The 23347-nt window shown below is 38.2% G+C and overlaps 1 protein-coding gene across 2 annotated transcripts in view; it reads left to right on the top strand.

The window, feature by feature from the left end:
* Positions 1-17051: 17051 nt before the first annotated feature.
* The window catches only part of tp53i11b (tumor protein p53 inducible protein 11b), a 31389-nt gene continuing 25093 nt past the window's right edge, over positions 17052-23347 (top strand). The window contains exons 1-2 of one of the 2 annotated variants that reach the window (XM_067501769.1): positions 17052-17193; positions 20375-20449. The gene's annotated coding sequence lies outside the window, so the exon portion shown is untranslated. The remainder of the gene's footprint in view (positions 17194-20374; positions 20450-23347) is intronic. The other variant, XM_067501768.1, reaches the window with a different exon arrangement.

Raw genomic sequence — 23347 nt, forward strand, 5'->3', positions numbered from 1 at the left:
CCTGCCTTATGTCTTTCCTTAATACTTACTGTTTGCGTTTAAATAGAAACACAGGTGTGTGAGTGGGTGGTATGTTTCCCCTCAGCAGGTGACAGTTGGTGTGCTAACTTTGAACTCCTACTGCCCCCACAGCATGTGAGCTTTACTGTCAACAAACGCTGCCTTTGGCACAAACTCCTTATGGCATCGCAGATCGCTACTGTTGCTAAATTGTCCTAGCAAACTCTGAGGCTCATTTACTATACTGACTACAGCTCTGTTTGTTTGATGTCATTGAGAGGGATCAAAGTGGTGTTTACACGGACTCCTGGACGATTGGTAGAACATCTGGTTTCATGGACAGCTGGCTGAGTATCAAGATTGATCCAAACTCATTGGCATGGAGAGTTGCAAATTAAATATCACTGAAAAGGACAGAATCAAAGTATCAATTGAGCTTGTTCGAGAGATCTCAAGGGAAAATGGCTTTGTAAGGTCTTATCACCATCTGCAATTATTTGTTTATGTCTTAATATCTGCTTCCCTTTGTAACAGACTTTTATTTGGCATAATTTCAGACACTTGAGCCTCCGTGCAGGTGCACTATTCAACTAGGGCAACAATTTCACACTTGCAGCATAATCCAAAGGTAGTCAGAAACCCCTCTGTGGGCTTTGCTGCCTTCCTCTCTCTTCCCCAGCTGGCACATGAAGGCAGGATGCAAGACATGTCTAAGCAGGAGAGAGACGAAGGAGGAGGGGGCTTTAACAGTCAGGATAATTAAATTCTCCTCTCCCTGTCCATCCAGTGGTCTTTTAGACTCCGCCAGACGCTTACATGCTTTTCCAGACTTGTTACCATTAAGTGTGACTACCTAAGGGCTTACGATACGTTGGCAGGGAGCTGTTTGTCACATAGTGATTGAGGAATAAATTGTATAAATGAAATATTGGAAGCTCTTGACAGATTCTTAGGCTTTTACTGTACAACACTAAACAATAGGACAATGTCTTCATTCTTGATCCCATGAGTCTCTTTAAGCCTGAAAGCAACAGCCCACCTTGTCATAATGTCTTCATGCAACAGGATACTTTTGGTTGCTGTGTCTCAGAGGGATATACGCAAAGAATTAAATCCCCAAATTACCATGTCAATAGCATAGCAGTGTACACTAATACTAGGATGACGTGTCTTTGTCTTGTAGCTGAAAAACTACTGAAGCAAAGCCATAATCTGATTATGTGTTATGTTTTTTCCTTTTCACTGGTGTTCTCTAAAACGCAAACAAGTTAAATGCACATTGTAAGTAGTAAAGAAGTAAATAGAATATTTTAACAAAAGGAATATAAACTTATTCAGTTATTTAGACTAGTGTTACGTAAATGCTATTTATGTAGGAATCCCTTGCCTCTGAAATGCATTTACACTAAAATAGTCCAGTATGTAGGTCAAAATGGGTCTCATTTGTGAAGCCTTCCATATAAGTGCTCTCTTTAGATTGCACGCTTTTACCTCTCATCATTGTTGTTGGGAAGGGAAGTGAAATGGCTTGAAATTACCAAGGTCAGAGATTATAAAATGGATAGTAGGCAGAAAACCCTCCACTTAAACGGTTTTCTTAATGTCACAAAATGTCACCCTTCTTCACTGCAAGCTTTTTTTTTTTATTTTCTGTTGGCCTTGTGTTAGATTGCTCAGAGGTTAAGCAATTCCAAGTTAACTTCCAGAGTTTGATATGCTGTACCATTTGACAGGCGAGTTCCCTTTAAAGGCTCGATCCGCCCTTTGTTCAGGTAACGGTGACTGTGCAGTGCAGATTGCTGCAGTGCCTGAGATCAGCAGCTAATTCAATTTGCATTTTTTCATGGGAAAATCTCTCCTCAGTCAATTTTTACCTCCTGGGCTAAGATCAGTTAAAGCCAGTAATTAGAGTCATTATTAGTCAAATCAGCATGTCAAATATTCTTTTTATAACAATACATAATCAGCTGTCTTTGTAGCCCCATTTGATGTGACAATTAATTTGATTTTCTGGAAAGTCCTCAAAAACTGAAACAGTCGAAAGTCTGACAGTCTATTGTAAAAACGGGTGTGAAAACGTATTCCCTTCTATTTCTAACATGTTTCCCAAGTTGGCAGAAATGGCATGTCATTCCTCTTTTGGCAAAACCAAATATAATTTCAACAGATTGTGATGATGCATCTGTACAAAAATATGTAAAATATTAGAAAGAAACAGAAACAACAGAAACATTATGAATAACTCATATCATTGTACCTTTTAGCTCATGTTGTACAGAAAGAAGAAGTGCCATTTATGGCTATAATCTTTGTTGGGATGCAGAAGGTGAGAAGGTTAGAAAACAGTTAAAGGTCCATGTAATGGTCCAGCAGGATTTATATTTTAATCCATTTGGTTAGACGACTCTTTGGGGGTTTTAGAAATGTTGTTCTAAGTGTTTGAAAGATAAATAGAAATATATTTTTGGGATAATTGGATGTTTAGCTTCATGACTAAAACCTAGTGGTAATCCAAGGACAAACTAGGGCTCCTGCCTTCATAAAACAGAAAAGTATGTGAAAATGAGTTTCCCAAACTACTCATCTAATTAACAAGAAATACAGAGCTGACTTGCAACACTGAGAGCGTACTGTACATCATTTCAATTGCTCCCACAACAAACTAACTGGCAAACGGGCCCGGAACCTAAGCTATGGAGTAATTGGCTGTATGCTAATTTGAGTTTGTGCTCATTAGAAGGCATTTGCTCATTAGCAGTATGACAGGACATCTTCCTCCAGAAAGGGCACAAATCAGCTCGCATGCAGCCCACTTTAGCAGCTCGTCAACAGGCAGCAGAGGCGCGGGTGCTCATCCATAATACACACTTCCACCATTTCGCTTAAGAAATGCAGTAGTTGCCAGTTGTTCCTAATACTGTTTATTAATATTTATCTTAAAATATCTATCAAAAAAATTAGGCTGTGGTTGTTTATCATTTTCTATTTTCACAATCAAGTGAGAAAACACAGTTAGCAATGATTTTTATCAGGCTACCAATTATTGTCTGTGTAGTCAAACCTTAACAAGAGTAACTTATGCCATAGTGGAAGACTGTCCAACATGCCTCTGTTTTAAAGGCTAAACATCATGTAGCAGCAGCCTGAGCTTCCCGGCCTGGAAAACAGAATGCTATTTCCTCTCTCTCCTTTGTGCCACCAGAAATTAAACAATAAGGCAACAGTCAAAAATGCTATGATGTTTCAACCCCTCCCTTGTGGAAAATTACAGACCTGTCTCTCTTCTTCCATTTGCCAAACACACCAGTCTTTGATCAAATCTGAGATTTCCTTTCTCAAAACAACCCTGCTTGATGTCACCCAGTCTGGTTTCAGGAGCAGGTTTTCTACTGAAGCGTCACTCCTGACGTTTGTGGAATCTCTGCAGACTGCAAAAGCGGCAGCTCAGCCTTCCGTCCTAATCCTACTCAATATAGCTGCAGCCTTTGACACTGAATCACCGGATCCTCCTGTCCACATTTTCTGACTTGGACATCTCTGCTAAAGCTCTGTCCTGGCTCAGGACTTATCTAACTGAATGAACCTTCACTGTATCTTGGCAGGTGCAAGTTTCTAACTCTCATGACATCTCCACCGGGTGTGGAGCTTTTCCGATGCTATGCCGATTACATAGACTGCAATGCCCTGCTGATGGGGCTACCATCATGCACAATCAAACCCCGCAGCAAGTCTCACATTGGATCAGCCATATTTGTTTTTAATGCAGTGCCACCCGTGGGCCTGAAGATCACACTAATCCAGTTTTCCAGTCTTGTCCCTTGATTCCTCCTGATTCTCTGAATCTTTTGATGATATTATATATTGTAGATGGTGGGAAGTCACCTCTGAAATGCTCCTTTTATACCCAGTCATGTTACTGACCTGTTGACGATTATCCTAATTAGCTGTCAAATGCTCCTCCAGTTGTTTTTTACTTTGCAACAACTTTACTTTTCCAGCCTTTTGTTGTCCCTGTTCCAGCTTTTGTGAGATGTGTTGCTGTCATCAAATTCAAGATGAGCTAATATTTTCCAGGAAATGGTAAAATTTCTCAGTTTCAACATCTGATATGCTGTTTATCTTTTTGTGAATAAAATATGAGCTGAGCAAATCGTTGCATTCTGTATTTATTTATGTCTTACACATCCTCCAAACTTTTTTGGGATTGCGGTTATACTTGAGACTCGAAATTTCTTTTCAAAGCACTTTGGTTTAATGTTTTCTCCTTGGCTTTGTTTGTTCACTTGTACGTTTCTTTGGCTAAAACTAGCTGCCAAATGACTTAATGTAAATGTAAGTGATGTTTAAGATGATGTGGTGATTATGTGACATTTGACATTTATTATATTTTTATAGGAATATCTTCCATGGCAATAGTGGAAATTGTGCAAGATGCGTATACAGAAAGTATTGGCACAGCCTGTACAGAATCATGCCCTGTGGCCATATCATCTGTTAGCATGGCAACAGTTGGTGAGCTCAGGTGAGCGTGCAGTCTCACGTGTCCGACCCAGTCACCTGCCAGGCTTGGCATGATCTCTGGAAATGTGAGACAGAGGATGTGATGGGCCCATTGTTTAATGACATATCTATTCTCTTCCTTCACCTTTTCCCCAGGCAAATCAATTTACTCTTCACTGTTCCACAGACAAGGGCTCATGACTTTCATGAGAGTCTGCCTTCAGCCAGAGCTGAATTGATGGAATTTGGAAGGAAAAAATAAAAAACAAATCTCACAAGTGCCTGTGAGGTTGTTCTGTGGTTTATTTTCAAAATTACAATTTAATGTGAAGATATGTTCTAGTCACTTACATCCAGTGTGTATTCATTAGAGAATTAAACACACCCACTGCCCCACTGTCTGCCGTTCATCGTCAGCACTTGAATGACAGATGATTATATCTTTTTGTGTCAATCTGTCTGTTATTTAATGGTGTTGCCCTTCAACCATTAACGTGTCAGTACTTAAAAATTAGGAGGAAATAGCAGCAGCATCTTTCTGTTGTCAGCTATGGTGCCTGTCTGTCTCTGCCTCCTCCTCCTCCTCCAACCCACATACTTTACCCCATCACCATCCCACCCCCATCTGTCATCTCTCAGAATATATGGACTGTCTGTAGTATTATTTATTTGTCTGTCCTACCGTTCTTTCCTCTTGCCCTTTTTGCAGGAAGGTCAGAGTCAAAAGTCAGTGGCAGACAGAGCCTGAGGAGGTGGCTGTTAAAGGATGTGTTTTAGTTTTACATTCAGCATGTCAATTGTTTTCTTAGTTATATGTTTAAGCCTATAGGCTCTTATTATAGGGACACACAGATTTTAGCCACAAATACACAACATTACGAACTTAGAGAATATTCTGTGACTAATGGATAGCAGTTTTCATCCCAGTTTGCAGCCAGTTCTGTCCCCATTCAGCCTTTTCCTCAAGCTCCACTGTGTTTTTCAAACTATTAAAAAGGAAACATTCTTTATACAATGCAATATGGTGCATTTAACACCTCATAGATTCTAATTTAACCTAACTGGGCTTAAAGTGCCAAATCAAGAAAACCAAACCTTTCCTTTGTCATTGGCTTTATTAAATAACACCCCCCCTGTTTTATGTTAAGGAGACCTATAGTAACTAGTTTGCAAATGATTATTGTCTCTGTTTGAATTGCCAAATGTCTGCAGTTTATACCGTACCTTACTAAAATAATTATACTACAGCACAACAGATTTACAGCACCTGTGTTTATTTCTAAATGTTTAAGCTCTTAATTGTTGTCTCGTGTACTTCCTCATGGCCTTAGAGGGATTTATTTGAAACAGTGTTTGAAGAGGTGAGCACCTTGCATGGCGGTGTATGTGTGTGTGAATGGGTGAATGAGAAACAACATCGGAAAGCACTTTGGATAAAAGCTCATTATGAGCAGACCATGACCATTTACTCATTCTGCACCTTCATTTTCCAGACAGGCACAGTTAGGGCTCGGGATCTCTTTGTTTTTAACCCTGTGGGTGCATTTTGTTCTGGCACCAGCTACAGGTTTCTCATCACACATGAACACACACACACTCACACACACACACACTCACCAGAGAAATGTAGCTTTCTTGTGTTTTTATAATTTGAAGAGTGATTGTTTCGTGTTTCGCCATTGGGCTCAGAGAACGGTTCTAACAGTCGGCCACAGATACTCATGGATGTGTGAGCGAGCATGTCTCAACTGAAGAACTATTAATAAGCTTGTAATGTGACAGGCAAGGACAGAGTGTTGCTGCGTGTGCATATATATCATGAGCTTAATCATGTTTATGAGGTTTAATCTTGCCCCATTTGCCTAGTTAGACTGTGATCCATGTGCAGTAAAGACATTCTCCCATATGCAAACTACACAAACACACATATTCTATATCTATAAACACTGTACCACAACTTTATTTGATACTTTGGGGAATTGTGCCTGTTCCTTCTTTATTTGGGGTTAGATTAATCTATATCCAGCAGCTGAGTAGCTCAGTCTAACTTTGTCTGATGCTAACAAAATATATTCATGAGCTCCTCCAAGACAAATTATTTTACAAAATAACTGTATTAAATGTACTGTAAGGGCAGTGCATGGCAATGTTCTTGTTACAGGCTTAATGCTCAAATCCATTTTTTTTTGTCAGACTCAGCCTTTTTGTGTTGATGGTTCACATTTATGTTTGTTAAGTGACATTTAGCTTATGTAAGTGACATTTATCTGCGACAACTGCCATTAACCCAAACTAAACTAAACTGCCACACGTGCACATTCAAAAGAATTATGAGCCACTTGAGCCACAAGAACAACATCAGTGTACTGGCACAGCAGTTAAACTGCACGATTTCATCAAAAGGTCAAAAGATCCTCAAAAATGTCCATCAAATATTACAATTCCTCATCTCTCTGCTTATCCCATGTCTTTCTTTCTCTATAATAATTTTACAGCTTTTACAGTATAGAAGTCAATAGTTAAAAAACAAACCAACAATGAATTCAGATGTGACAATTCAGTGACAAACAGTGATTGGTGTCAGAAACAGTAAAGAATTAGATCTAGGTCCGCAAATGAATGTGGCCCAAATATAATTGGAACTGAATTGACTTTAGTTTGTTTACGATTGAAATAAAACTATAATAAAAATAAACTTAACTTAAAACTTAAAGGGCGAAAATATTGGATTTGGGCCCCTTTAACACGTAATATAGATGAGAGTCTTAGTAGTATTTACAGGAAAACATTCCAAATCTTATTTTATTGTGGTGAGGTGCTATTGATGCTTCCTGTGAAGTCAGACTCACAGAACAGCTTTGGCAGCTCTGCAGAAATAGGCTTCTAAAGGTTTTTTAATGAAGTTTGACTGAATTGCAACCATTTCTCCTTCATTATTAAGTTTTATTGCTTTTGTCAATTATATTCATTAGATGATGACTAACACCTGAAGTGCTGTGCAGAGTGTAGAGGATCATAATGGAGTAGGGAGGACGTGATGGAGTAAGATTGGGTGAAGTCATGCCAGTGCCAGTTCACTGGGATTCACACTGTAGCTTTAAATCTTTCCCAGAAGCCATTCAAATTGCTGGACTATGTTGTAAACGTAAAGATAAATAATAAATAATAGAAGAGAGCTCAAACCCTGCTTACTCTCTTAGCTGTTTTCACACTTTGAATTATTGTATTAATTAAACAAATAGCATGTTTATCATGTCTATTACTAAGCTTCAAGAGTTTCAATAAACCCACTGTCTTGCTGCAGCTTCATGTGTAACATGCAGATAGAAGTAATATCTATCATTTCCTCTTATCTGTGCGAAACAGGACAAAAGCAGCTCATCAAATGCAGAAATGATAATGGACCAAAATGAAAGTACCAGCTATTATGAACACGGCCGTCTCCTGTGAGAACTAACAATAACATTTGTAGTAGGATACACTTCAGGTGCGGTACTGACACCCACTCTGAGACGGGCAGTCAGTCACAGGTTAGTTTGAAGTAGCTTTAATGTTTACGAGTAAACATAAGAAGTTATGATCCAGTTAGCAAAATGCCTCACACAGTGTAGATTTATGTGTTGATGGTGATAAATGAAATGCTGTAAATGAGATCATGAACATCGTTAACCTGCATCTGTTGCATGACAGCAGTGTTTTAATGGTGACTATGGGATGTGTCATCCCTATTATATTCTACCTACACTATTAAAATGTCAGCCAGAAGAGCTCTTGACCCTAAGCAGATGCTCAGGCACTGAACCATTTTGAAAGAGGAAACGTTTGACATTTCCATGCTGCAGCATTATGACCGAGGGATAAACCAGCCAGGCTCGAGACCCCTTAGCTCTGCATAGTGCAATCAGGCCTTTTCAGTGCAAAAACATTCCATTCTCAAAGTAATCCTGCAGAGTTTTCAACCCCTCCTGCATTCTTACCCTGCCTGCTTTCAGCTGCCTGAATCTTTTTCTCTCACTGATGCAGAAGGTGCAGGCTTTACAGCTTTCAAGGTAATTGATATGATGTTGTCTGAGCCAGTGGATAGAAATATTTTGTACGCATTATGATGTGATTGCTGCTTTTAGGAACACTAATTATTTTTACAAGTAGAAGACGCAGGGCACATTTGGTGTGAGTGTCTGAGCAGCTAAAAATCCTTATTGTATGGTCTGTTTTTAATGAGCAGGCTTTATTTGTGCCAAATGTTATTTCTGTTTGAGAAAAACCCTTGAAATATGTTTTGTGCTGTTCACTGATAAGTTCCCAAATCCCACAAATATTGCATGCTCCTTGCTCAGTATACAAAACCATCCACTGCTCCCCAGATTCTTTTCCAATTTGCTTGAACTTCTTCTCCTTCTTTTTCTTTTCTTTTATTGCCCATTACGGATTCTCACAGTTCACTGTCTTCCTCTCACTCTCATTTGTCTCCTCTGAGGTGACTTGAATGATTTATTCACATATCGAATTTAGTCTCCTAGTGAAATCTGAATAATGTCTGTGTCTCTGGGGCAGCTGGCTGGTCACATCTGAATACACTCTGAACCCACTTACCTTCATCCCTGCCTATCATTTACATCCTATCTTTACCAGAGAGTGGTGACGTGACAAAGCAAACGTAACAACATCACTTATTATACCAGTTATGTTTCTGTCATTCAGTGATATTTCAATCATTTTACTTCTGCAGACATATGCAAAACTTTTTCTTTTAGGCTACTTTGTTACAAGGTCAGTGTGTAGGTGGTGTTTGCCACAATGGTTTTTGAGTACTTTCACAATGCATTAGGCTGGATATTTTATGTAAAAATAATACACTTCACACAGCACTCATCAAGCAAATCACTCTCCCTAAAAACCTAAATCAGAAAGCAAGGTTTTGACAGTGAAGATTTTCCTCTCTCCCAGCATAGGTGGTATAGACGCACTCTTTACTCTGTAGACAAATAAATTGCGGCGTCAAATATAGATATTGCTTTACCCAATCAGTCAAACAGAGGCTCTGTTTAAAAGAAGAAGCAAACAAATATTTTGTAAAAACAAAAAACCTTTTTGTCTTTTTGTTATATTCTAGTACAAAAGTGTGCCTGTGTCCCTTTTGAACAGTAAGCAGTAATTTAGATTTCAGACTCTTGCTAATCATTGTTATTTTGTGTCATCACTGAAAGCTGTCGACTTGACACATCTTTTCACATTTATTAAACCCAGAGAATTATATTGTGGTATTTGTAGCATAAATTATTGTGCATGGCATAAACACAACATTGTTTGAAGATTAATGGTGCACTGTTGCATAACTATGGAGTAACTCTGAACACGTTCCAACAGTCTACAGCCATGCTAGAGGCTGTGTGATGATGTATTTAGCTTCTGTGGTGCTTTGAGCTGAATGTCAGCATGTGAGCCTGCTCGTAATGATGACCATGGTGATGTATAGCAGTGTCAGTATAATATTTACCATGGCTTTCATCTGTGTTCAGGCCAATGAGACCTAAATACACAATAAGCTATAGATGAGGCGGATGGGAGAAGTGTAAAATATTAGACACATTGAAATTGTGACCTGATGCTAGTGTTAGAGAAAAGGCCAGAGGATCATTAAATCATTGAGGACTTTGGCTGTTTGTGCAAAGGTCTATGGCAATCTGTCGAATAGTAGTTTAAAAAAATATTTTAGTTTAAACTGACAGACCCACACTGTCATCTTTACAGTCAATATTACCTTGGAATCATCGCATTGTCCTCTCAGTCTGTTTCATAGTGGTAAACATGAGTGTGCTGTGTGTGTGTAAATTTGCATTTTACACAATTTCTTGATACATAAAGTTGATTTCCCGTTGTTTAGTCTCACTGCAACTTTCCCAGTGTAGTTTCAGGTAATGTAGAAGACAGTGTTTGCCTGAAATAACTGCAATTATTATGCAAAAAGAGCAGATTTAATTGATTTTGCCTTCAGTTTTTAATGCACTCCAAAGTACAACATATTCTACCTTGATCAATAAATGAAGGATTTGGCAAGAGCAGTGTAAAAGAAGTCGGCTGTCCTTCTGTATCCTTGGAGAGCTGTCATAACTTCATCGGGCAGCACTCAGACTACAAGAGTCATCAAGGATCTCATATTACGCCCTATTGGAGAGAAAAGAAAGATACAGTACTCTCAGTCCTCTCAGTCCTTATTGATGCGACCGCCAGCCTGTCAGCAGGATTCGGGACAAATCAATGTGTGCCTTTACATGGGAACGTCTTTGATGAGTTGAGGTTGTCTAAACCACTCTCAGCTTGATATCAAAGCATGAGACAGACTTTTTTGGCATTGACTTTTCTTAAAATATCCAGATTTGGATATTTGGACGGTTTACCTTTTGTAACACAATTTTTAGGATAGTGCCAATTGGCAGCTATGCAGACCCCTCATCTGTATTACACCTGAGGAGTTAAATTGCACCTACATATTTGCGATGCAAGAAGACTTCCTCTTTCATTTACATTTCTTGCTCTTTTTTTTCCTGCACTGCTGTTCTGTCGGGTGTTTGTTGAGGTGTGAACTCAGACAAGGTCATCCCTGCTCACCCACCCACAGCCTGAGGATGAAACTCTCAGCCCGCTAGAGATTCTGCTGAAGAGTTTTATTATCGGTAGTGACCTGGACTCTAATTTATTTTTCACATTCTTCTTCACACATTCATTTGCCTGTGAGACACAGTTCAAGTTTTTTCTCAATGGCTAACTCATCCTGTGTAAAACTACCCATCCTCAAAGGTATTTTACTAGATTGCTACACCCGTGACTCATACTAAGTGTGACAATATGAGCTATACATAATATACTGGAGATACTAATAGCACTATAATTGCAGTAATTACTGTTGCATTAAAGAAGAGCATTTGTAATATTCTTTTGCTGTATGCATTTTTTCATGATCCCTTTTGCTTGTTGACAGTTTACATTACTAAATAGTAGCTGCTTGAAATTGAAATTATGTAATGAATGTATGTGCAAGAGCCCACAGCTACGCTTGAGTCTCAATCCTAACATCAGTATGCTACAGTAACTACCGCATTGTTAATGGGGTGATATTTTGCTGACATGGTGTTTACCGCGTTCATCTGGCCTTAGTTTGTCTTTTACATTTAGTCATTTAGCAGACATTTATATCCAAAGCGAGTCACAAGTAAATGACACACACCAAAATTCTATCCATCCAACAGGTTTTGAGAAAGGCAATGAAAATCTGGACCAAAGTTCTGGACCCACTGACTGGTTAACACTGGCATCCCAGCCAGCGCACCTAAAAAGACATCCGATTATTTGCACTTTTGGTACATCTTTTTTAAAGCCAAGCTTTGCCACTATTTTTTTGCATTCTTAAATTTCTGCCTCTGTTTAAGTGTGATATTACATATGGTACAGTGATACTACTGTTTGTGATCCTATGGCCATGCCATGAATTACGCTGTGATTCTCATCCCAGCTTTCTTGGCTGCGGGTCTGAATTGTTATGATTTCCTGCTGCAACACATTACAAATACATCATTAAACACTCAGTGTCAGTGTAGTACCAGCAAAACAAAGTGTCCTAATAAAATATTTAAAAAGTGTTGAGTTTCTGTAAAAGCTGCAGTGTACTTGCTCCCAGAGAGAGAAACTAGCCCACATCATATGAAATTGGTCCTCCCTTACTCCGTAGTTTTCTTACATAATGATGAAACATCCTGTAAATGGCCTGTAAATGTTCATCCTAGAGGCTTAAGTGCATATTGATAACAAGGGAAGTAATTTACAGTCCTGGATTTATTCTGTGGTATACAGACACAAAGCACCGAGGGTTATAGGAGTGGCTTTAAGATGATACATGTGCATTTAATGGTTTGAAAGCCTCAGTCACTGTTGGAGTCTTTAAAACATATAGCACAAATGATGACACATTCAACACTTGACTTCATTTGAAACCTGAATTAATTAGAAATAATCTAATGAGGTATTAGCATTCCCTCAAGCCGAGACCTGTTAACACCTTGTTACTTTAATTTTGCCATATGTTTCTTTATTTCTCTTATAAAAGCCCCGGGATACCATTGAGCTTGTTAAACATTTATGTTTTATCATAAAAATCTGAGCTGGTTGACTTTTGATCAGCTACTCGGCCTCTGCTGCCAAAGCTGAGAGTTAAAAGTGCCCTCAAATCTAAATTAAGCCTATGTTTGGGTTAATCATTTTCTCCTGCTTGGAACTAATAAGAGCCAGATCCTCAAAATAGCTGTTGGCTGAGGCAAAGAGGAAATTTAATTATACATGAAAAAACGGGACACCATAGTTTCCATAAGAAGAGGAGCTTGGTTGCAAAATATTTAGGTGGAAACCACATACTGCACTGAAGTATAACAGTTTGCCAAAGCTCCTTTTCATCCTCTCTTTGAATACACGGAATCCGTACACTGCGTTTTAAGGTGCAGATTACCAATAAGACATTGCTCTGCTTCTATTTTGTTGTGCCGTATCAGTCACTTTTTGTAGTGGTTCTTCAGTGGAAAGGTAATTCAATTTGTGCCCTGATTATTTTGCATTAGTGCCAGGTCTAATTATCTCCAGGTAAAGAAAATAATGATTCATTCCCAAGTAAAAGGATGAGCCAGTGAAATGATTAACCAGGTGCGTGTTTGTCCTCTCTGGTGAGACCAGGTCAACAAGCCTGCATGCAGACAGAGAGCAGAATTTAATATAACACTTGACCTTTGCCTCCTTTCACTTTTGAACAAGTGTTGAAGCTGAGATTCTCTCTGACAAATAAACAGACAAACTACAGCTTGTCACGAACGCTCCTTCAGCCTACTCCACCTCTTAAGCCCCTTGTGTTTAAATGGAAGAGAAGGGGCGGCCACAAGGACAGTTGTACTCTTGATACAGTAAACTTTATAGACAATAGCCATCTTGTTTCCCCGAGATCAATTACCATGTCTCAGTCTGCTTAAAAGTTTACAAATCCACTTTCCTCTTGTAGCTTCATACATCCTTTCACCTGTGATAACAGGCTGTGGAGAGTATTGGCTGATTGTTGCTATTTTCCAGGAAGTCAGTGTTTTCATTGATTTCCCACAGTCTTCCTGTTGTGATGACTGGCTTCAGTTGTCCAGACTCACTAGCAACATGCCTAAATGAGCTGTTCCCTAAAATGAAACACATTTCACAATCTTGCTCCGAAAACATCACATCCTCCTGCCTTGAGGCAATGAAGGATTAAGCGGATAAGATTTTTGGAGGAGCTCTTAATAAAATTTTAAGGCCACATGATTACCATTTGCAAGAGTTATCTCGTGCTTTAAAGAACACCCTGGAATCATGGAAGTCAGATTAAGCAGGGGACTATAAGTCTGGAAGATTAGAGGAAGAGGATGTCTGGCAGTGAGCTGATAACACTGAGTCCACTGAGGTGTTTGGTATTAATTGATGATCTGTGACTGTTCACAATCAATGTTGTATTCTGTGTTTGCCCATTGATCAATTATCTGTAGTCTTTTGTAAAAAGGCAACAAGACAAATTGGTCTGGATCACACTGTCACCTTTTGTGGTTGGTGATGAAGCTGATGAAGAACACTGATTTTCCTGCAGTTTCCAACAGTTTTTGCTTGTTTGATTTACATTCCTGCCACAAAATCAGTAAAAACCAACAAAGCTGTAAAAGCCAACAATAAATGGTCATTGTTAATTGAATCTAGACAATTATTCAAATCAAATTACTGCACATTAGAGCAAAACTGTGCATCGTTCCTTTTAACTATTGCCTTGTTGACTGGAAATCTTCCAATTGTGCATGAAGATTTCCACTGTTCCCTGTTCCCTTTGTCCACAGTCATCAAACACCCTCTTCCAGAGGAAAAACTGGGCAAAAGGCAAGAAATTGAGGTTTATCTTAGCAAAACCTGATTGGTTGGGGGTGGAAGACGAGTGTTGTTTGTTTGACAGGTTTGAGTGTGAGTGAAGACAAAGCACACATGCCTCCCACATGCCAGTCCCTTTCTTAGAGCCCATGTTCTCTCGCTTATTGCTCAAATCTGTTTCTGTGGGCTGAAAATGGTAAACGCTGAATGAAAGCATCATTCTCTCAATCCTTCATTTCTTTCTTGTTTTGTTCCTTATAATGTGCTCACACACATTTGCTCCCCTTGCATCAGTTTACTGAGACGCCTGTCACCTCCTGCACTTTCTATCTCTTACAAACTGTCTCTGCCTCCCATGCACTTGTAGCCCTCACACACTGCCATCATCCCTCCCTCTTAAATGTCAGGTCTTTTTCACCTAAATGTCCAATATCCTGATAAACCACCGAAGGGTGGATGGCACAATCATGCAGGTGGATGAAAAAGCTAAATATTGATTACAAATGCTCTCTGTTATTCTTTGATAGGTTATTCCCACTATTGAGGTTATTATTGACCATGAAGATCCATCTGCTGTTAAACAAAATCTGAATTTTTGGAGTTAAAATTAAACTAGAGAAGGATTTGTTCATTAACTCGTTTTATAAATAACTGGTCTCCTTGCTAAGTCTGCATTTTATGTCGGTGAATTTATGCTCACAGTAAGCTGTAGAGTCAAAATAACAAGATTACTGTTGTCATTGCATCATCTAGCAACACTGGCTAACAGTTAGGTTTAATGTACAAAGTATTTTCAAACTGAATAAAATCTACATTTTGTCCAACAGCTTCTTTTGTCTCTTATAGTAATGTTAAGGCTTGTAATACTTTTATTAGTCTTGCTGTCTTCTTGAGCCAAATTTTTTAGGCTTGCATGCCTGCAATGAAGCAACATTCATAACAATAAAAGTCTAATAATAAAAGCTGTTATATTTATCTCAATGTATCAAAGAGGACAGACTATAATTCAAAATCTAAAAATATTCTGTGTGGCTTTAGGTCATGGATGATTTGAGTGACATAGTAGAGGACAAAAATAGATTTGATTCACTTCAACCTGCATTTCAAATGCACAGCAGCTTATGCGATGTTTCCTTCAAAGAGATGTGAGCATGTTGCCATAAGGCTGTTCTATTTCATGTGAGCTACTCCTGCCAACCTCTCTGTACCTTATCCCTCCCACACATTTCATTGTGTCTCTGCCAGCAAATCCACAGAGGTCCTTCCTCCAACACTAATTCAGCACCTCTGTTCAAAGCTGAGGACCTTGTTTTATTAGCACCTGCACAAGTATTCTTGATGCTGTTACAAAGACAATTAAAGTCAAATAACCCTTTTTTTCTCTCTTTTGCTCAGAGCACAACGTGTAGAAATAGATGACTGTTAGCCTGTAACTGTTCTGCAATATTAAGAAAGACTTAATGTTGAAATATACCAGAAACATCACAGAAGCAGGAGCAATAAAACACCTACTGTGGACTTGGTTGGTACAGATTGGTTGATGCTAGCTGTCTAGAATTTAGAATAAGTGTTCAGAAAATTTATATAAATACACATATACAGTATATGAGATGTGCTGAACCTAAGGGCCATTTCTTTGCTAATTAAAGACCTGCATTTCATATTCCACTAAAGTTATAGCACAACAATATAAGTACAGAAACATAGTATAATTAAAGTAACAAGAAAGCACTCAATGTGCAAAGAATAATGTATATGACAGTTTTCATTCTACAGCTGCTGAAGGTGAAATGCATATCAGTTACTTTATATGCTAAAATGGCAAGTTATTATTAGCATTGAACTTTTACAGTACTTAAGTATTGTACTTACTTAATTACAATTCTAAGGTACTTGGTTATTTATTTTTATTTTTAATTGTTTATTTTACTTTACTTGACTACAATTGTAAAATAAACATTGTACCACCCCACACATCTATAATATTAATATGGATCTTGGTCCTCAATTTTTTTCATTATTTTTTATTTATTACTTTTTACTTTATATTTATTTTTTTTGCCATAGTTTTTACATTTGAAAGTTTTTGAAACAAATCTGGACTAAGCATCTAATTCAATACTGTTTAAAATACATTGTTTTCTTAGAGGTGTATTTAAGCTTTTGTACTTGAAGTACGTTTTAAAGCATGTACTTAGTACTTCAAATTGAGTAAAAAAACTGAGGTACTTCTGGATGTAGATTACCTTTATCCAAGTATGTGCAAAATGACTTGAGGATTAGGGTTTGTTTACTCTGCGTAGCCTATATTTCCTAATTACATTTTTAACCAGGACACAGTTGTCTTTAAGTAGTCACTAAAGAATACATATGTTTTATTTATTTTTTACTTGTTTATTACATTTTATGTTAATAATCTTGAGCTAGAAATGTATGAATTACATGAAAAGGAGCACAACGTGTAGAAATAGCAGAAAATGTAAATACTATAGAAAAGTACCTTATAATTGTACTTGACTTCCACAATTCACCAGTCTCAATTACTTAACCATATTCAGTACTTGTTTGCTAGTCTACGTATTACGGCAGAGACAATGACACGTGCGGCGCGTTGTGGGCGCCGGTCATTACGGTAACCGGCAGCTCCGGGGGGGTTGTTGGTGAAACACGGAGCGCTGTGATGAACCTCTACACTCTCCTGTCTGCCTACTCCTGTTAAAAACCGCAATCAGCATTTTCACCCTGAAACAAAACTCTGGATACATTCGACTTCCCACTGTAAGTGACACGTTTCATATCTTCACGGTTGTCTTTTAAGCGAACTAACACTTGTACTTTAAGTTGTATTTTTGCATGTGCCGTCGTCTTGGAGAGTTAAACAGTAACTGCTAGCTAGAAATGAAGTCACTTCGCGCCGCTTGGTAGCAAGCGTTTACAGCGACAAAAACACGGGATGTTATTCTAATTGTTGGGTTAAGTTGTTTTTGTAGCGGTGTTTTGTGTGAATCTAAACATTAGAAAGCTGAGGAATAAGTTAAGGTGGCGTGGCGGACACCGCTATCAAATAAACCGTGAAAGAAGAAAACAACCTTAACGTACATGTATTAAACGCTACCTTCGTAACAGTGTGTGTGTGTGTGTGTGTGAGAGAGACTGGAGAAGTTGAGGAAAAAGTAGCTTTGGGAAAAGAAATTCTTAAGTACGTTTTTTTTTTAAACCCAAATTAGCGCTGCAACCGAGCTGCTACACCCTCCCATTAACTGAAGTTCTTTAGCAGCCGAATGTTAACTATCAAATTAAAAGCCTTCTGGAGCGTGTGCTCATTAGCCCACATGACAGAATTGTTTCATATTAGTCTTAATTAGTCCTTGAAAAAATCCCACTACCTTAAAGTGTTTGTATTTCATCAACAAACTAAGGTTTTATTGTGTTTTAGGGTAGTTGATTCGTGAGTAGCTGACTGGGAGGTTATTCAGTGTGTAAGTCAGGCCCCTAACACTTCGCGATTATGTTCGGTGTGTCAGGACTTGTCTGCAGGTGCAGTTAGGCAATGCTGCTGCACACTCAGAATAAATAGTTATGTTGTCAGTGGCGTGGACTGAGCTGTAGATTATGATTTAACAGTGTGTGGAGAAAGTTTTAATCTCATTTGTCTTTGCCGTTGTCATTTTTTTTCCTCTCAAAATGCCAGCACAGCACCGCCCAGTCCATGCTTGTGCATCGACATGCCTGTGTTTATAACGCCTCAGGCAATTCAACACACAACAAATCCTGACCCGAGAGACTGGCTTAGGTTAAACTGAAGCCAATAGCATCAGGGATGTGGCACAGTGGCTCATACGTTCCTATTATCTCGATGTGGAATGAGGAGAAAAATGTATTTTAAGCCTCAGCGTGAAGCCTTGTAAATTGCTTATTTGTTTTCTCCTTTTATGAATCAAACCTTTTTTCTTTTGCAGCAGTTGCACAGTTTTACTCTAATTGCTGTGTGATCAGGAATCAACATTTTATTCAGGCGCCGTGGTTGGTCGGGGGTTTTTAATTGGCTGGGGAAAGTGAAAAAATTAAACAGGGCTTCCTTCTGTGTTCATTGTGCCTGTGGTGATAGTGTTTTTAGCTTTGTGGAAAAAGAATAAAATTGAAGTGGAGTAACCAGTAGCTGATGTCTGTTGAATATACTGTGGTGGTGCTGCTGATGTAGCCATCAGCAATTTTTTTGTTATGCATTCAACAACATCTCTTTCTTTTTCCCAAAGCATGCATTATCACACCATGAGATATTTTCACTGTTGACATACTAGCACTTTGTCTGAATACAGAGGGGCTCTGGTAAATGGGTCAGATCTGGCCTGATGATGACCTTTTTAGACTGTTGCCTTTTTCCATGAACGCTTGTGACTGCAGGATATTGTCACCTCAGCCAACCCTTTTTGGCTTTTGTTGCAAGCTCTTCTCACTAATGGCTCTTCTATGGAAAAACTGTGTGGCTTTTTGTGTCACAGAGGTAGGACACATTGTCACACAACTTTGCTAACTACCTGTCTAACTAAAGGAAATTCCCCATTATATTATAACCTTCCTATTTAAAGGGGTGAGATTCACAGCACGAGTACTGTTAGTAGAAGTAGTCCTCTCTCTATTTTTAAATATATATATATATATAGAGAGAGAGAGAGAGAGAGAGAGAGAGAGAGAGAGAGAGGTGTTTCTCCTTGGAAGTTTTGAACATGTCCATAACACTCTTCACTAGATTGGGTAGAGAGTTAAGCTGGTCTCAGTGGAGCCTGGCTGTGAAACTGAAATGTTCCTCGGATAGATAAGCAGTAGCACATTTAGATGGTTATGTGTCTCTTGTGTAGTTTTTGTGAAGAGACACTGTGACAAGCACCAGCACTGAGTACAGCCCTCGGCAGTCCCACAGGTCCTGCACCCACTCTTGGCTATTGCATGCTATGTAGTCAAAGCAGATGGTGACCCTTTTTTGTTTTATCCTCTCAGTGATTAATTAACACTTTGTCATACTTCACCATTGAGACAACAGTAGATATTATAGTTTTTATAATTATTTTTGGGTTTAGCTGTACCCATGTCTATTTGCACGCCATTGAACATGTCATTGTCCTGATGGGCTTGTCCCTTAAAGATCACATATTTAGCATAAGGTGATTCTTCTCTGAAGAACTGTTTTTTTTTATTTATTTATTTTTTTATTTCTATATTTTGAGTACCAACATAATTGGCTGATTAGCCTGCACTTTTTACAATTTGTAATGCATATCTCTTCTCTTAGTGTTAATTGTCTCTTTAGATTTTGAATAGCAGCAGATATGAATTACTTCAGCAAAACACTGGGAAGCTATATTTAGTGTCATCTTCCAGTGCTGACTCCTGGTCTGTCTCTAGGGAGCACATCACTGTGTACCAGCAGTATTGCTCTAATGGTTTTCTTCCTGGCATCTTTACTTTTAATTTCCTACTGTCTGGTGTGACCGTGGGTTAACCATAGGCTTTAACAATAACCCTACAGCAGATGTCCTTTTGTTTCTTTCCAATGGACAAGGTTAGAGAAGCTGAGACCATATGTTGCTTTTTAGACTTTGCTGTTTTATGACAGTGAAAGGTTGTTCAACTCATTGATTTGATCTGGGGAAGACAGAAAAGCAATTCTGTTTTTCAGATGTGGCAAAATATTGTGGCCATTTTCTGTGTATATTTGGAAAGTCATTTCCCTTAGGCTGTCTCAGCTGTCTGCCTAAACTCAAGAAAATCTCATTTTGGATTCATTATCTTTGATAACCACTTTTTTTGCTAACCATGTTTTATAATGTGGAGCTATCTTTACTTTTACTAGATTACATCTTCGTGTTATTTCTTTCGGAAACTATTTCTGTGGCTTTTATGGGACTACTCTGCTGTTTTTTGCTGTTAATAAAAATATGCTCTGATTTTAAATCAACAGTGACGCTTTGGGGATCCCCTCAGGAAGAAGAACAAGCTAGAAGCAGCAGCAGACGCATCCTTCTCTTTATTTGGGGTTAGGATGAGTTGTTAATATCACACAATACTATCTGTGTTGATTTTTTTCATTAACCTATTTGTCTCTGGTTAAAGCTTAGTCTTACCCAGCATGATGACACGATGGCATGGTGCAGGATAGACTTTTAGATATGCTGGGGAAATTGGTTGTTTTGGAGTCTATATGTAGTCATGCTCATGGACCTTGTGTGTGTGTGAAAACTTGGGTTTCAGATTTCTTCTTTGCCATTTAGACAAAGTTGCCTTTCAGTTCTCCTTAAAGGCAGATACGTAATCTAACACTTCCAATGTTTGAATTGTATATCTGGGTTATGCTTACTATGATGTCAGTGCCATCCCTATAGTGGGGGGGTTCCATCTTTTTCGTTTAGACATTTATAAAAGCAAGAGTTTGTCACTGAACAATTGCTTTTAACTGTTGCTAGTTTACTGCATATGGATCACTTAATATACTGGGGGACTTTTCACTATAGTCGCTTATTTGTAAGTGTAAAAGAAAACTGTCAAAAAAGGATGATGGCTTCACATTAGAAAAGAAAGTATCTCTTGGCAAGTTCATATTTTGTAAAAAAAAAAAACTTTTTTTTAATAATATAGAACCACAGTTAGTGATTAAGTAATAATAATAATAATAATAATAGTACCCTTTAACATAATATATAATGGCAGTACATAATTAGGTAGAAACTATAATTTAGAAATCCCAAATTTTGCAGAACAATTTTTATGTTGATCATTAGTGTTTGTATATGCACAAAATTAATTATAGTAATAAATGTGTCAGAGGAAGCACCTGGTCTAACTTGGTTGATCTTTGCAAAAATAACCAGCCTGTGTGTACATTTGTGGTAAAATTTGAAATTAGTGAACAGTTTAAACTATACTGACAGGTAAGCATACCTGAAAATACTTTAGTAGAAGGCCTGCTGTTTTGTACCCTTCTTCTGTGCAGTGTATTAATAATGAAGCATATGTATGCAAATCCATTCTAACATAAGCCTGTGTCGCGCAAAATATATTTATCCTGTAACCCAGCCAAGCCCTGCCATGCATACATGACACATGCACATGCATGCACTCGCTTATTCACGCATAAACATATATGATTGTTGTGTCATTGTGAGAATGTTAGTGCCATGGACGAGCTCTTTTTCTTTAAATTGCTAGGAAAGGTCCTTCTCCTGCCCTAATTGGACACATTTGGTACCTATTTTGACCTTAACTTAACTCTTCAATGGCAGAGCACTGTGTAACACTACTGAGACTCTACAAGACATACATTGGTAACAATTGGCTTAATGCTCAAAACATCAAGCTTGTCCCACTCAGTGCGCCACGCAATAATCCCAACATGCGCTAACACCTTTTCTTTTTACTTCATTCATTCATTCTTCTCACCAGATCTACTTACAAAAAAACAAACAAACAAAAAAAACAGTTATTAGAAGTTTATGTATGGGCCTCTTTATGTTTGGGCAATAATAAAGTTCATGCTCTCGTTAACTTTATGTGCTGATATATTATTATACATGCCAGTTTAAAATGTTTATTATTTTATTATTTATTTTAATAAATTATTTATTAAATTTATTGAATGACTATATTATATATCCCAAATCTAATAAGGCTTTTGCATCTGTTTATGTTTTGTTTGGATAATTGCTGGTCCTGACAGGATTTCTGACATTTGCAAGGATGAGAAGTGAGAAATATCTTGCTATTGATAAATTTAATTTTCCTCTAAGTTCATCCAAATCAAAACCAGTGTCTTGCCAAGGGAATCAACTGAAGCTAATGGGGCCAGGGGACAAATGTATCCTTTCCCTGATTAGATATCTACCTCATTGTGCTGGAACATCAGCCATTCTGTGAAGGCATTGATTTGCTGCTCGCTATGGTTGATTCCCTCATTTATTTCTGTGTAAACTCTGCTGAGCCCTCATGGCATTTGTGGTGCTCAGTTAAAACCTGATTAGCAAGCTCAATGGGTGTATTCACATTTACCTAGAGGTGGCATTGGCATGTCTAAAGATGAGTTAACAATGTAGACTGTGACAAAAATTGGCACTAATGACCCTATGGTAAGAAAGCCTTTTCAGGATTTATCAGTTTTACCTATGGAAATATTTGGAGTAGACATCAATTACATGAACACAAACATGTTGTTCTACAGCACTTTTCACTAATCATGGTCATATTACAGTATGTTTGTTATGTAAGGTCCTTAAAGAAACACACTCCCCAGAGCAAAGCTTACAAAGTAACAGGCTGTCTGAACATTTGAATTAAATATGGCTTGCTGCGTTTGAGCCAAAAAGTGATTTCCCTATATCAAAGGCTTTACACACAGACACACACGCACACACCCAGATAGACTTTAAGGAAGTGAAGGGTTGAAGAGTTAGAGCTTTAAAAAAAAAAACAAAAAAACAAAAAACAAAACTGCAAGCTTTGCTCCAGAAATAATCAGTACCTCTTACAAACAAAGACTTCAGGTTTGTCTGCCTGTTTGTAAAGTGGTCTGTGTCTACTACTGGTGGCAAGCTGCGGGCCATGTTGCACTTCCTGAACAAGTACATAACATTTCCAAGAAAAGATGTAATGACTTCTTTAGGGAAATTACTGGAACTTTGTTGTCTGTCGCCTGATTATTATGCATTATTCACTGTTGTCCACCATCAAACTAAGATTGCATAACTCATGGGTTATTGCTGTAATAAAAAACACATTAGTCTTAATGCTGTTTAGAAGTACTTTGCATTTTTACAGATTGCTTTGTATTTTATGCCGTCAGTCAAGAGGAAGATGCAACATTCCTAGTATTGATTTTTTTGTCACAGAGAACCTTTCTTCTTTTTACTCTGTCTACAGTGTGAGAATGATGGACAAACCAATC

The sequence above is a fragment of the Channa argus genome, chromosome 4 (assembly GCF_033026475.1).
Source record: "Channa argus isolate prfri chromosome 4, Channa argus male v1.0, whole genome shotgun sequence".
Lineage (NCBI taxonomy): Eukaryota > Metazoa > Chordata > Actinopteri > Anabantiformes > Channidae > Channa > Channa argus.